The sequence below is a fragment of the Rattus norvegicus genome, chromosome 8, assembly GCF_036323735.1.
Source record: "Rattus norvegicus strain BN/NHsdMcwi chromosome 8, GRCr8, whole genome shotgun sequence".
Lineage (NCBI taxonomy): Eukaryota > Metazoa > Chordata > Mammalia > Rodentia > Muridae > Rattus > Rattus norvegicus.
Genome location: NC_086026.1, coordinates 73,660,590 through 73,675,228, shown reverse-complemented (window position 1 = coordinate 73,675,228; position 14,639 = coordinate 73,660,590).

Sequence of the window (14,639 nt, the reverse complement as noted above, 5' to 3'; positions counted from 1 at the left end):
AGCTACAGTGTACTCATATACAATAAAATAAAATCTTAAAAAAAAAAAATGAAAAGACCTCCGGAGAGGACCTTTCCCTCAGGAGGAGACCCCCAAGCGCCCAATGACCAAGCCGAGTCCACTCGGATGCAATCAGCAAGAGGGTTTATTGGAAAACACAGGTACCTGCGGGCACACAGTCTCTTCGGAGGACTTGTGCGCCCAGCAGCTCCAGCATGGGACTTTTATAGGGTTTGGGGAAGCAGAAGCAGGCGTACAGAAGCAGATGCATAGTTACGGGGATTGATGGATTTAAACGAGGCATATAGACATGTTCACATATGATTGGTTATTTCACAAGATGAGGTAATGAGGTATAGCTACACACATTGGCAGGTTTGAATCATATTCGAATGAGGTTGTAACATGGTAAGAGTACGTGCGGGCTGGGACGTCCTGAATGTCGGGGGGCTAGGGACTTATCCCTTCCTGCCAGATCCGGTACTCCTAGTCTGTTCTGTATTCCTTTCCTTTTATGGTCTGTTAGTTTTAACGGTGACTCGGCCCTAGGTATCTGGGCGTGCCTGGGCTCGTTCAATCCTGTTACAACTCTGAGTTAAGACTCATGGGGTGGGTCTTTCAAAAAATTTAAAAAATTTAAAAGTATTGAATCCAGTGCATACCTTTAACCTCAGGCAGATCTCTGGAAGTTCAAGTCCAGGTCTACAAGGCAAGTTCTAAGCCATCCAGTGCTACACGGTGAGACATTGTTTCAAAACAAACAACAAACGGGGCTGGGGATTTAGCTCAGTGGTAGAGCGCTTAGCAAGGTCCTGGGTTCGGTCCCCAGCTCCGGAAAAAAAAAAAAAAAAAAAAAAGAACCAAAAAGAGACAAAACAAACAACAAAAAGGGAGTTCAGGGCTGGGGAGATCCCTCAGAGTGTTAAGGACTTCACCACACACATGATGACCAGAGTTCAGATCTCCATTACCCAGGCTAAAAAACAGCTTACTGTTGCCCATAATCCCAGTTCTGGGAAGGCAAAACAAAACAAAGATGCAGGAGAGATACCATTAAGAGGTAACCATTAGGGGTTGGGGATTTAGCTCAGCGGTAGAGCGCTTGCCTAGCTAGCGTAAAGCCCTGGGTTCTGTCCCCAGCTCCGAAAAAAAGAAAAAAAAAGAAAAAAAAAAAAAAAAGAGGTAACCATTAAGAGCACACATTGCTCATACAGCATGTTTGGTTTCCAAATGCACACAGTTTGGTTTACAGCACTTACATAGTGACACATAGCTATGTATACTTCCAGGGTATCTGAGATCCTCTTCTGACCTCCAGAGCACCACACACTCTGTATATTTATGTATGTATATTATGGTTTATGTATTTATGTATGCTTATATGTGTGTGGATATGTATGTACTAATGTATGGTTTATTTATGTATGGGTATGTATATATGTATTACATACAAAGTCATATATATAAAAAGAAGTCTTTTTTTTTTTTTATGAGATTGTGAGGAAAACAACCAATGCTCATTTCTTGATTCTGTTCCCCACATCCACAAACAAAATAAGAGTAGAGCTAGATAGGGCTGGAAAGATTGCTAAATAGTTAAGAGTATCTGCTGCCCCTATGTTAATTCCAAGGATTGGAGGAGAAAGACCACCAACCCAAACCAGCATGGTCAAATTAATTAAAGCAAAAATATTTTTTTCATTCCTGCACACCTTAAAGTGGGGTTCAAGAACCCAGCCTTGGATGTGAGTAGGATAAGGTTTTTAAAGCTCTGGGGTGGGTGTTTCCAAATGGGGGATTTGGTGGGAAAAATAGGCAGGGATACAGGAGCAGAACATGAACATGACACATTAGTCACATTGCCCTTCTAAAACAAAGGCACAATTGCAAGGTGGTCATTCAAGGTAGACGTAACAACGTTTTGGACCAAAGGAAAGATTGCAAGATGGTTTTTACAACTTTTTGAAGAAAAAGCATGGTTGCCACTTCCTGGAACAGGCAGTACAGAACCATTTGTAGTTAAGGTTACAGGTAGAGCATAACCAATTCTTGAAAAACAGATGTGTAATTGTAAACAATAGTGGGCCTGGTTTGTCGTTAGTATAAGATGGCTTTTAAAACTAAGATGGGGGCAGGCTGGTTCATGACTTGCAGAGAACCCAGGTTCTGTTCCCAGAGTCCACATGGCTACTCACAACCAGCTATACTCCAGTTCCACGAGATCTAGTGCTCTCTTCTGACCTCTGGGGACATTGCGTACACCAGTGCACTTACATGCAGATAAAATAGTCAGAGAAAATAAAATAAGTACACCTTAAAACCGTAATTAGAAGCTGGAGAGATGGCTCAGTGGTTAAGAGCACTGACTGCTCTTCCAGAGGTCCTGAGTTCAATTCCCAGTAACTACATGGTGGCTCACAACCATCTGTATTGGGATCCGATGCCCTCTTCTGGTGTGTCTGAAGACAGCTACTGTGTACTTACAATAAATAAATAAATAAATAAATAAATAAATAAATCTTTAAAAAAAAACATAAGGGGCTGGAGAGATGGCTCAGTGGTTAAGAGCACTGACTGCTTTGCTCTTCCAGAGGTTCGGAGTTCGATTCCCAGCAACCATATGGTGGCTCACAACCATCTGTAATGGCATCTGAGGCCCTCTTCTAGTGCATCTGAAGACAGCTACAGTATACTGTATATGAAATAAATAATTCTTTAAAAAAAATAAAAAAATATAATTAGGACAGGAGCAATCCTTTAGCAGATAAAGGAAGTTGTCACCAAGCCTGACTAAGCTCAATCCTGGGAACCCACTAAGTGAAAGGAGAGAGCACACTCCTTAAAGTTGTTCTTTGACCTCTACATGTGGACAACAATACACACACACACAGGAACACACAGGAACAAACACAAACACACGATTGATTGATTGATTGATTGATGATATATTTTTTTTCAAGACAGAGTTTCTCTATGTAGCCCTAGCTGTCCTGGAACTCAATCTGTAGACCAGGCTGATGACAAACTCAGATCAGCTTCCGCCTGCTTCCTGGGTGCTGAGATTAAAGACATGCACCACCACCGCCACCACCACCACCACCACCACCACCACCACCACCCAGGGATAATACAACTTTTAAAACTTTAAAAACATGGCCAAAAAGGTGTCTCCACAGTTAAGAGCACTTACTGCTCTCCAGAGAACTGGAGTTGGGTTTCCAGAACCTACATCATGATATATAATTATCTGTAACTTGTTTCAGGAGATCTGCTGCCCTCTTCTGATCTACTCAGGCACCAGAGACACATGTGAGGTACACAGACATTCATGCAGAGAAAAATTCATACACATAAGATAAATACATTTCAGAACTTTAAAAATATTTTTGATTTATTTATCTATCATGTGCACAGTGTTCTGCCTGCATTCACACCTGCAGACCAGAAGAGGGAACCAACTCTCATTACAAAGGGTTGTACGCCACCATGTGGTTGCTGGGAACTGAACTCAGGAACTCTGAAAGAACAATCAGTGCTCTTAACCACTGAACCATCTCTTCAGCTCACGACCATCTGTAATAGGATCTGATGCCCTCTTCTGGTGTGTCTGAAAACAGCTACAATGTACCATATAAATGTCATAAATACACATCAATCACACTTAAATAAATAAATGTAAATAAGTAAAATGTAATTTTATTGTTATAAAAATAATTTTATAGCTGTGTGGTAGCGGTGCGCGGCTTTACTCTCTGCACTTGGGAGGCAGAGGCAGGTGGATCTCTGTGAGGTCAAGGTGAGCCTGGTCTACAGAGTGAATTCCAGGACAGTCAGGGCTACACAGAGAAACCCTGTCTCAAGAAAATAAAAACAGAACAGAATGTTGCAAATAATTTTTATTTTAAAATTAAAATAATAAATGTTATTTTCAAAACAAGAAGAAAGCATTGTGACATATCATTCAGCCTGAGACCTAGTTAACGCTTTCATCTGACTATATCTGAATCTTTCCCATTCCCCAGCACCTCATCTTACAAATGCTCTCTATTTTCTTTCCTTTCTTCCTCTCTTTCTTTTTATTTATTTACTTATTTATTCATTCATTCATTTATTTATTTTATGTATGTGAGTACATAGTCACTGTCTTTACACACAAGACAGAAGAGGGCATCAGATTCCATTACAGATGGCCATGAGCCACTATGCAGTTGCTGGGAATTGAACTCGGGACCTCTGGAAAGAACAGACAGTGCTCTTAACCACTGAGCCATCTCTCCAGCCCAAGATTTTATTCTAATTTTAAAAATAATGTACTTAGTTTTATTTTATGTGCGTTGGTATTTCGCCTGCACATATGTGCAGGTGCGCACACATACACACACACACACACACACACACACACACACACACACACAAACATCTTTAAAACTAAAATCAGGGGCTGCCTTTCGTGGGTTCTGGGAACAGAATGGAACTCCACAGGACAGTGCATGTTAGTAATGAATGAGCTGTCTCTCCAGCCCTCATTTATCATTCCTTCTGAAAATAGGGATATATGTTTAATTTCATATGTAAATACAAATTATATTTTATTCACTATTACTTGCTTTCTTCAAAATTTTATATTATTTTTAAAGATTTTTTTATGTGTATGAGGGTTTTGCATGCATGTATATGTGAATAATGTTTGGCCAAAGAGGCCAGAACAGGGTATTGTATCTCCCAGAACTAGGGCTACAAGCAGTTGTGACCACCATGTAGATGCTAGGACTTCAATGAAGGATCCTCTGGAAGATGAAAACATGCTCTATAACCCCCAGCAATCTCTCAAGCCTCTCTTTGTTCATTTTTGTGTGTTTGCCTTTACATGTGTCAAATACATACACATGCCCAAGAAGGCCTGGAATTTCCCTTTAGCCAGAGCTACCATATAGGTGCTGGGAAGTGAACCCTGGTCTGCAAAAGCAGTGAGTGGTTTTCTTTGTTTTTGTTTTTTGGTTTGTTTTTTTTTTAAGATTTATTTATCCACTGTAGCTGTCCTCGGACACACCAGAAGAGGGCATCAAGTCTCATTATAGATGGTTGTGAGTCACCATGTGGTTGCAGGGATCCGAACTCAGGTCCTCGGGAAGAGCATTCAGTGCTCTTAATCTCTGAGCCATCTCTCCAGCCCAACAGTGTTTTTACCGACTAGCTACTCTGGAGCTCAATATCCTTTGTGTTTTGCTGTTGTTACTTTGTGTTGTTTTATTTAGGGGAGGGGTTTTCTTTTTTGTTTCTTTTGTTCCTTTGTTTGTTTCATGTTTTTTTTTTTAATTTTTTAAAAAAGATTTATTTATTTATTTATTTATTATATAAGTACACTGTAGCTGTCTTCAGATACAACAGAAGAGGGCATCGGATCTCTTTACAGATGGTTGTGAGCCACCATGTGGTTGCTGGGAATTGAACTCATGACCTCTGAAAGAGCAGTCTTAACTGCTGAGCCATCTCTTCAGCCCCCTTGTTTCATGTTTTTTTATCTGGGTCTTACTATAGAACCCTGGCTGCCCTGGAAGTTACTATGTAGCCCAGGCTTGCCTAGAACTCACAGAGCCTGACCTCTCCCTGCCCTCCATCCATAGGAGAACCTGAAATTGAGGACAGGCACCACCACAACTCACACAGCTCATAGCGCTTGCCTCCAACCTTCATAAATGGCACCAGAGTGGATCATTCTTCTTTGGGCTTACTTTTTCTCTTCCATATTTCGTTCTGTGGAGCCTCCATGTTGCTTCATTTAGTTATCCTTCAGAAAAATTTCATAGTTGCACACTACACCACAATTCATTTAACATCCCTTTTATTGGTAGATATGTGGAGGATTTCTAGTGCGTTTGCAGTTGTGCAACTGTGTGTAGCACTGCCTAAAAACATGTGTATGTATGCAATATATTGTTGATTTAAGGAGCAAAGACCTGAAAAGACAAGAGGGAATGGGATCTAGGTCACAGATGCAGGAGGTGGCTTCTGGTGGGAAAGTGGGCCAGTTCACTCCCGTAGGAGTTTGTGTGGAGGCCTATTAGGTTTGTGAGAGAAAGCCAGGGTCTGAGAAGAAGACCAAGTCACACCAGGGTTGAGGTTCTGTCGAGTAATTGCAGTGGATAGAAAAAAACATAAAGGAATGAGATATTGGCCAAAAGTAATTGCTAGTCCTTGGGTTTGCACTGAATGGGGAGCTCAGAACTAGAGAAGGCTGAGAATGAGGGGGAGAAGTTTAAGTGAGTTTGACGTCTCAGTGAAGCCTAGGAGTTTCTTTCTGGCATTGTTGCTGGCCACAAGTGGAGAATTACAGATCCTGCAGTTGGAAACTGTACCCACTGGAGGGTACAGAGGCCGATTGTATGGAAAGGAATTTCCTTCTCCTCATTGGTCAGATGCAATTAACCCCAATCCTCATCACTGCCACCCCTTGTGAAAACTGGGAGTCCTCCTGGGGGTCCCTACAAATTCAGCGAGAGGAGAGGTTCTCCTAGTCATCTTGGCCTCAGAACTTGAACTTGGACTCTTCTTCCAGTTTCAATAATAAATCCTGAGGCTTGTGTTGTAGACCAGGCTGGCCTCCACCTCCTCGCAGAGATCCACCTGCCTCTGCTTCCCAAATGCTGGGATTAAAGGCACATGTCACCATGCCCAGAAAGAGTCGCCCACGTCGTACACGTTAATAGTTATTGGTTGCTGAATAGGATATTGTTTTACAGATAGACCACAATTCTGTCCTCATTATTGCAAGGCAAATGCTCCACTACGGAGTCACCTTGTCAACCACTGGCTCACACTTTTGTGTTTAAAAGATTTTTAGTTGGTATTGGTGACATACACCTTTAATTCCAACACTCAGGAGGCAGAGGCAGACGACTTTCTGAGTTCGAGGCCAGCCTGGTCTACAGAGTGAGCTCCAGGACAGCCAGAGATATACGGAGAAACTGTCTTGAAAACACAAGTTTAAATTTTATTTTTAATTATTTGTGTGTGTTTGTAAGAGAGAGGAAGTGGTGAACATGGATGCAGTGCCAGTGGAGGCCAGAAGAAGGCATTGGATACCCTGGAGGTATCCAATAGAGGGATATTTATTCCATGGGAGCTGGAAGTCCAAACTCAGGTCCTAAATTGTTGTTTCTGTTGTTGTTTCAGGAACTCAGTCTGGAGATCAGGCTGGCCTTGAACTTGGAGATCCACCTGCCTCTGCCTCTGTTCAAGTGCTGGGATTAAAGGTATGTGCTGCCACTACAGCAACCACCACAGCCTGGCAGCCACCACCAGCACCACCCAGCCAGGCCCTCTTCTTCCTCCTCCTCTTCTTCCTCTTCTTCCTCCTCCTCCTCTTCTTCCTCCTCCTCCTCCTCCTCTTCTTCCTCCTCCTTTTCCTTCTTCCTTTTAAATACAATGTAGCTGTCTTCAGGGCATCAGATCTCATTACAGATGGCTGTGAGCCACCATGTGGTTGCTGGGAATTGAACTCAGGACCTCTAGAAGAGCAGTCAGTGCTCTTAATCGATGAGCCATCTCTCCAGTCCTGGGTCCTCATTCTTGTGCAGCAAGTACTTTACTGACTGATCTACCTCCTAACTCTGTCAATGTTTTGGAAGAAAACAAAATAAAGCAGTATATATAGTTTAACAGAACAATCAGAAATTATCATAGAACTCACAGAGATCTGCCTGCCTCTGCCTCCTAAATGCTGGGATTGAAAACATGCACAACCATAGTCCAGCCTGTCAGCAAATTCTTACAGTTTCTCTCAAGTGAGGAATAATCGTGTGTGTGTGTGTGTGTGTGTGTGTGTGTGTGTGTGTGTGTGATAAGTAATGCTGAAACAGGGGTTGGGGATTTAGCTCAGTGGTAGAGCACTTGCCTAGGAAGCGCAAGGCCCTGGGTTCGGTCCCCAGCTCCGAAAAAAAGAAAAAAAAAAAAGTAATGCTGAAACAATATCTGATGCACACAAATCTGTGTGGGGAGAAGAGATCAAGTCCTGAGAGAATGTGTGTCATTGACAAGGGCACAATGCTTCAGCTCCTGGAAAGACTAAAGCCTTTTCTGGTAAGTATTAAGTAACAACTGACCTTTTGTTTGCTAAAACCAGTGTACAGAAAGTCTTGTCATAGGTTCCTCTTCACTGAGATCTATAGCCTGAGGCTGCACTAAGGAGACATCCCATGGAAGCCAGCTAACCCTTCCTCTTTGTATTGTATAGAGAAAGTGTGCAAATTTTGCAAGTTCTGTAGTAGGTGCCCTCCATCAGAGCAAGCAAAGCCCTGTGACTCCAGCTTTTCTGCCTGCCTGTCTGTTGTTTCATCCATTGTCTGAGATTTCTTCACTTCTGTATTGACTCAGTCAGGTTTCCAGCACTGCAGGATGTAGCATATTAGCACATTGTTGTGAACTATAATGCTGTGCCTGTGCCAAGGTGTGCCACTGAGTAATGACATCATGTGACAAACCTGTTGTGAAAGGGTCTGTTGGGTGAAGGGAGAGGAGTGAGGGCCAGGGGAGGAGTGGAGGCAGATGAGTGGGAATGTAGACAGGAGATAGATGGGGGAGCATCTTCTCTCAGCAAGAGCACACTATTTACACACATGAGCACACACACACACACACACACACACACACACACGGGGGGGGCACACACATGTACACAGAGGAGAGGAGAGGAGAGATAGATAGATAGATAGATAGAGAGAGAGGCACACACATGTACACAGAGGAGAGGAGAGGAGAGATAGATAGAGAGAGAGAGAGAGAGAGAGAGAGAGAGAGAGAGAGAGAGAGAGAGCGCGCTAAGAGGCCTGGGGTGGTTGGGAATCTTTATCAGGCTTCACACACCTGTCCCACCTGGAGGCCATAGGCCATGACATAAGCAATTGCTAGGTCCCTCAGGGCAGGCCAGCGGAATCACCTGTCCTCTAACTCACATCTCAAGAGTATTTCTCCAAAGTTAATTTCTAAATTTGAGTTATTAACATCATGGATATAATAGGAGATTACTTAAACCTTTAATTAATGTTTGTTTTCATTTTTTAATATTTATTTTATTTTTATTTGCATGAGTGTTTTGATTGCATGTGTATATATGTGCACCCTGTGCTGGTCTGGAAGAGACGGTATAGACCAAGTTGACCTTGAATTGGCTCTACCTGAGATGAGAGGCTGTACAAACATGCTAGGCAGGAGCTAAATTTTAAACCTTTCAGAAGTGTAATCTGTTATCCGGATGTTTATGGTCCTGTCAATCTTTCAGCTGCTCCTGCTGAGTAAGACAAGTGTGAAGTCAGCGACAGATGGCCCCTGCCTCCTGGGAGAGACAACTGCTTCCTCAGTTCCTCAGGTCAGCAGTTGCAACTGCAATGAAACCCCTGGTGCTATTTTGTTAACCATTTATTTTGTTGTTTTTAAATATCTTTTTTTTTTTTTTAAAGATTTATTTATTTATTTATTATATATAAGTACACTGTAGCTGTCTTCAGATACACCAGAAGAGGGCATCGGATCTCTTTACAGATGGTTGTGAGCCACCATGTGGTTGCTGGGAATTGAACTCATGACCTATGGAAGAGCAGTCGGGTGCTCTTAACCGCTGAGCCATCTCTCCAGCCCCTTAAATATCTTTTTAAAGATTTATTCCCTTTTAATGCGCATTGGTGTTTTGCCTGTGTTTATGCCCATGTGCAGGTGCCAGCTCTCCCGGAACTGGAGTTACAAATGAAAGATCCCACGCAGAGAGACCCTTACTCAAGTCTTGGGAAATCGCGGACCCCAGACACAGAGAGACCATTTTGGATGTAATAAGCAAAGGCGAGGTTTATTACGGAGACCTATTACAGAGATCTCCGGGCCGACACGTATCCCGAGCAGGAGACAGAGGTGTTGGCCCCGAGAGGCTGGGAAAAAGAGTATTTAAAGGCAGAGGCTGTGAGCACCAGGGGATGGGGGATGTCAAAGGGGAATGCACCACAAGTTACAAGATTGTTTTATGGCTCCAGGAGATAAGGGGACGCCAGAAGGTTTTATGGCCCCCTGGTTCCTGGAACAGAGCTACTAAATCAGGAGAAGGGTAGGGTCTTCAAGTCCTCATTATTTTTAAAAGTTTGTCAAAATTGATGGAGCATTTGTATTTGAAACACCTCTGGTTAGGCTTGGGCTGCCCGGTTTCTTGGAGTGCTCTCTGCAGGACACAATGGCTGAAAAGCACAAGTAGGGGCTTATCAGGGTCTGGAGGATGGCTCTGAGTGAGCTGGGGGGATGTCTTTGGATGGTTTATGGGTCAGTCCTCCATAGCCTGAGCTGGTTTTGCATTCCTTTTCTTTATCTTTATGGCCTGCTATTCCTGGCGGCAGGGCTTAGCCCTGAGTTTGTGGCTTTTGGGGCTTACTCTTTTAATTTTATATTTCTAAACCTAGAATTCGTATAATTTTCTTTTCACAAACAGGTGTAAACTGCCATGAGGGTGCTGGAAACTGAACCAGTGTCCTAACCTCTGAGCCATCTCTTCCAGCCTTTGACAACCATGGTTTAAAATTATTTATTTTATGTATATGAGTGCTCTATATGCGTGTACACCTTCGTGCCAGATCCCATTACAGATGGCTGTGAGCCACCATCTGGTTGCTGGGAATTGAGCTCAGAACCTCTTAACCTCTGAGCCATCTCTCCAGCCCTTGGTAACTATTTTTTAATGGTCAATTATTCTTAGTTTCAAGGGAGATGCTTCAGCGGTTGTAAGCTTAGCCACTGTCTGAGGATGTGACTTAAATCAGGCAGGATGCCAGGTTCTGTAGTGTCTTTGGAGGAGCCCACAGCAGGAAACTTGCCCTGGAAGGCAGATGTGCTGCTGTGGTACTTAGCATTGTTTTTGTTTGTTTGTTTTGTTTTGTTTTTTGCTTGTTTGTTTTTGTTTTTACTCTTGTGCAGCACAGTGAAAGAAAATACTCAGGGCATCCCAGCATCTTTGAGGACAATCTTACTTCCTTTGCAATCCAAATCCAGATTCCTGATCTCCTCATTTTCAAATCTGGTCAGAGATCAAACAGATCTCAAAACTCTTTGGCAGAACATTCACCCAAATGCTTGTCATGGCTGCCCGCCCTTCTCCTTTATCAGGCCTTTTACTACTCTGTGGGAAATTCCTTCAGCATCCTCTTCCTGCCAAGCGCTTTGCAAAGACTGCAGACAGGAAACGTAAGTGGGGGCAGTGACCATTTGAGCTGCAGCAGTCTGGAGGCGAGGAGAAGAGCAGCTCAGGCAGAATTGTTTGGTTTCCTCAGAACAAGGGGCTGAGGTGGATGTTTTACCTACCAAAGAAGACCTGGCTTTTAGGTTCTCCCAGCATCCCTTAGTCCTACCCACCTGGTGTACCCTGCCCCCAACTCTGAACTTTCCAGCCCTTAATCCCTCCCTTTCCAGTGAACTCCCTGACCCAAGAGCAGCTTCCCAATAAACCCAACTTTAATATAATCTAATCTGGTTTAAATTAGTTCATTTCGCCATTGGCAGAGAAATAACCCATCAAGAACCGCTGGACAAGGGTTGGGGATTTAGCTCAGTGGTAGAGCGCTTGCCTAGGAAGCCCAAGGCCCTGGGTTCAGTCCCCAGCTCTGAAAAAAAGAAAAGAAAAAAAAAAAAAAAAAAAAGAACCGCTGGACAGTGTGAGCAGTTCTCTCAGTCTTCCTCAGAGCCAGGTTAGTTTTATAGAACACTGAGAATTTGTCTGAGCAGATTTTCATTTCCAGTAATGAACGGCATGACACATAATCCAGGTCTTGTTCATATTTTAAGATATTGGAAACTGTAATTATTGGTACCCGGATGTGCTTTATGGTTTTATGTGCTCTAGGAGCAGGAAATCTCTTCTCTACAATGTGCCAGATTATGATCCTGGAACAGCCTTATAAAATATGAGGTATTGTTTATTTTACAACAGTGATAACATCCTGTCACTAGGTTTCTGCCTCCATACCGTTTATCTTTGCTCTTGTCTTAGTTAGGATTTTACTGCTGTGAACAGACACCATGACCAAGGCAACTCTTATAAGGACAACATTTAATTGGGGCTGGTTTACAGGTTCAGAGGCTCGGTGTGTTATCATCAAGGTGGGAACATAGCAGCATCCAGGCAGGCATGGTGCAGGAGGAGCTAAGCCCACACCCATAGTGATACACCTACTCCAACAAGGCCACACCTACTCCAACAGGGCCACACCCTCTAATAGTGCCACTCCCTGGGCTGAGCATATACAAACCATCGCAGCTCTTTTCTAGACTTTCTTTGAATCAGAGACCTTTGGAATTGAAGCCCACACCAGCATTTGATACTGGACTTACATTTAAAGAAAGAGTGGGAGACTTGGGGCTGGAGAGATGGCTCAGCGGTTAAGAGCACTTGCATACAAACATAGACACACAAATATATATGTTAAAAAATAAAAATAAACTTCTGAGCAGAGAGAAGCACAGGACGAGAGAACTAATGGAAATGGCAGCACTGGGGCTGGGTTGGTTCAGCACTTGCTTAGCCATCAAGAAGCTGAAGCCTCAAGTCATCCCATCCCCCTTACTGTGGGATGGCAAGGGCCATCTCCTCTGTCATCTCAGCCCTCTGGAGGCAGAGGCAGGAGGAAGAGAGATTGAACTCATCCTTGGTTACAGAAGTTGGAGGACAGCCTATAAAACATGACTGCCTGTGCCAAATAATATAAATGGTAGAAGCATGTGGTAGAGTCAGAACTCTTATCATGACTGTGGCATAGGATATGTAATATGGTGCAGACAAAACCAAAGGTGGCGTTTCCTCATATTAAATAACTTATGCTTGCTGTAATCAATAACTTCTCCTTTATCAGAAGTTTTTTAAGATTAATTCTTTATTTATTTGTTTATTATTACGTATAAGTGTTTTGCCTATATGTATATATGTATGTATGTATGTATGCATGCATGCAAGTGCACACCATTTGCATGCCTGGTGCCTGTGAAGGCCAAAAGAGGCTACTGGATCACCTGGAACTAGAGTTACAGACCTTTGTAAGATGACATGCTGTAGGTGCTGAGAATCGAACCTGGGTCCTCTGCAAGAGTAGCCAGTGGGACTGGAAATAGGCTTAGCAGTGAAGAATACTTGCTACTCTTCCTAGAACACATGTCTGCATCTTTGTCTGTCTGTCTGTCTGTCTGTCTGCCTGCCTGCCTGCCTGCCTGCCTGCCTGCCTGCCTGCCTATCTATCTATCTATCTATCTATCTATCTATCTATCTATCTATCTGTCTAGATTTTCCAAGACAGGGCTTCTCTGTATAGTTCTGGCTATCCTGGAACTTGCTTTGCCTATATAACCTGTCTATAACTCCAGTTCCAGGAGCTCTGAAACCTGTGGCTTCCAAGAACACTTTCATTCATGTGCGCATGCACATGCACAAACCTACACAATTAAAAATAATAAAAAATTTAAAAAATATTTTTCAAGAACAGAATGTGCTCCTCACTGTTGCACCATCTCTCTAGGTCCCAGTCAGAAATTTCTTCTTTTGAATTTCCCAAATGTGTTTTCTCTAAGAAGAAAATGAAAGATTATAATTTTTAAGGGAACATATCTGAGCTGGCCCCTAAAAGAAAACTTGTGGTCGGCTGGAGAAATGGTTTAGCTGCTGAGAGCACTGACTGCACGTGCAGAGGACCCAGATTTGGTTCCCAGCATCACGTGGTGGCTTGCAGCCATCTGTTAACTCCAGGGGACCTGACACACTTTTTGGTTTCCATAGGCACCAAGTATACAAATGGTACACAGGCATACATGTGCCTAGAATAAATATTCATAAAATAAAATGAACATGGGTGGATGGTGGTGGCTTGACTAGAAGGCAACAATGGCTCACACTTTTGATCCCAGCCCAAGGAAGGCAGAGGCAGGCAGAGCTCTGTAAGTTCAAGACCATCCTTGTTGACAAAGCAAGTTTCAGCACAGCCAGGGCTATACAAAAAAATAACCCTGTCTTGGAAAACATACATAGATGGATAGATAGATAGATAGATAGATAGATAGATAGATAGATAGATAGATAGATAGATACATAGATACATAGATACATAGATACATAGATACATAGATACATAAATAGATACATAGATACATAAATAGATACATAGATACATAGATAGAATGCAGACTTGTAAATTGGCAGTGTCCTGAAAACCCAACCATGCTATGCTATCCAATTGATAGTAACTATGGGGACATGGCTAAGGGCAAACGCAGGACCTCAACCTGTGAACAGGATCTCCCTTGAGCAGTATACCAAGGGTATACCATGCTTCTTTTCTATACTTTATGCTTATATAAATATGCTAATTATATCACAGTTTCCTGTCTTTGGGGAGTTCTGTTTAGTTGTTAGTTTTGATTGGGGGGTTGGTTGGTTTTTTGAGACAGGGTCTATTAAACACGCTATAAGCCAATTGTGACCTTGAAACCTAATCAGTTATGATAGTTATGATAGTTATGTAATTTAAAAAGCACAAAATTTAAAAGCACAAAATTTAAAAGCTCAGAGGAAATAATGTTTTGTTTTACTTTAAAGAACAAAACACAGGGCCTTGCCATATATTGCTGGC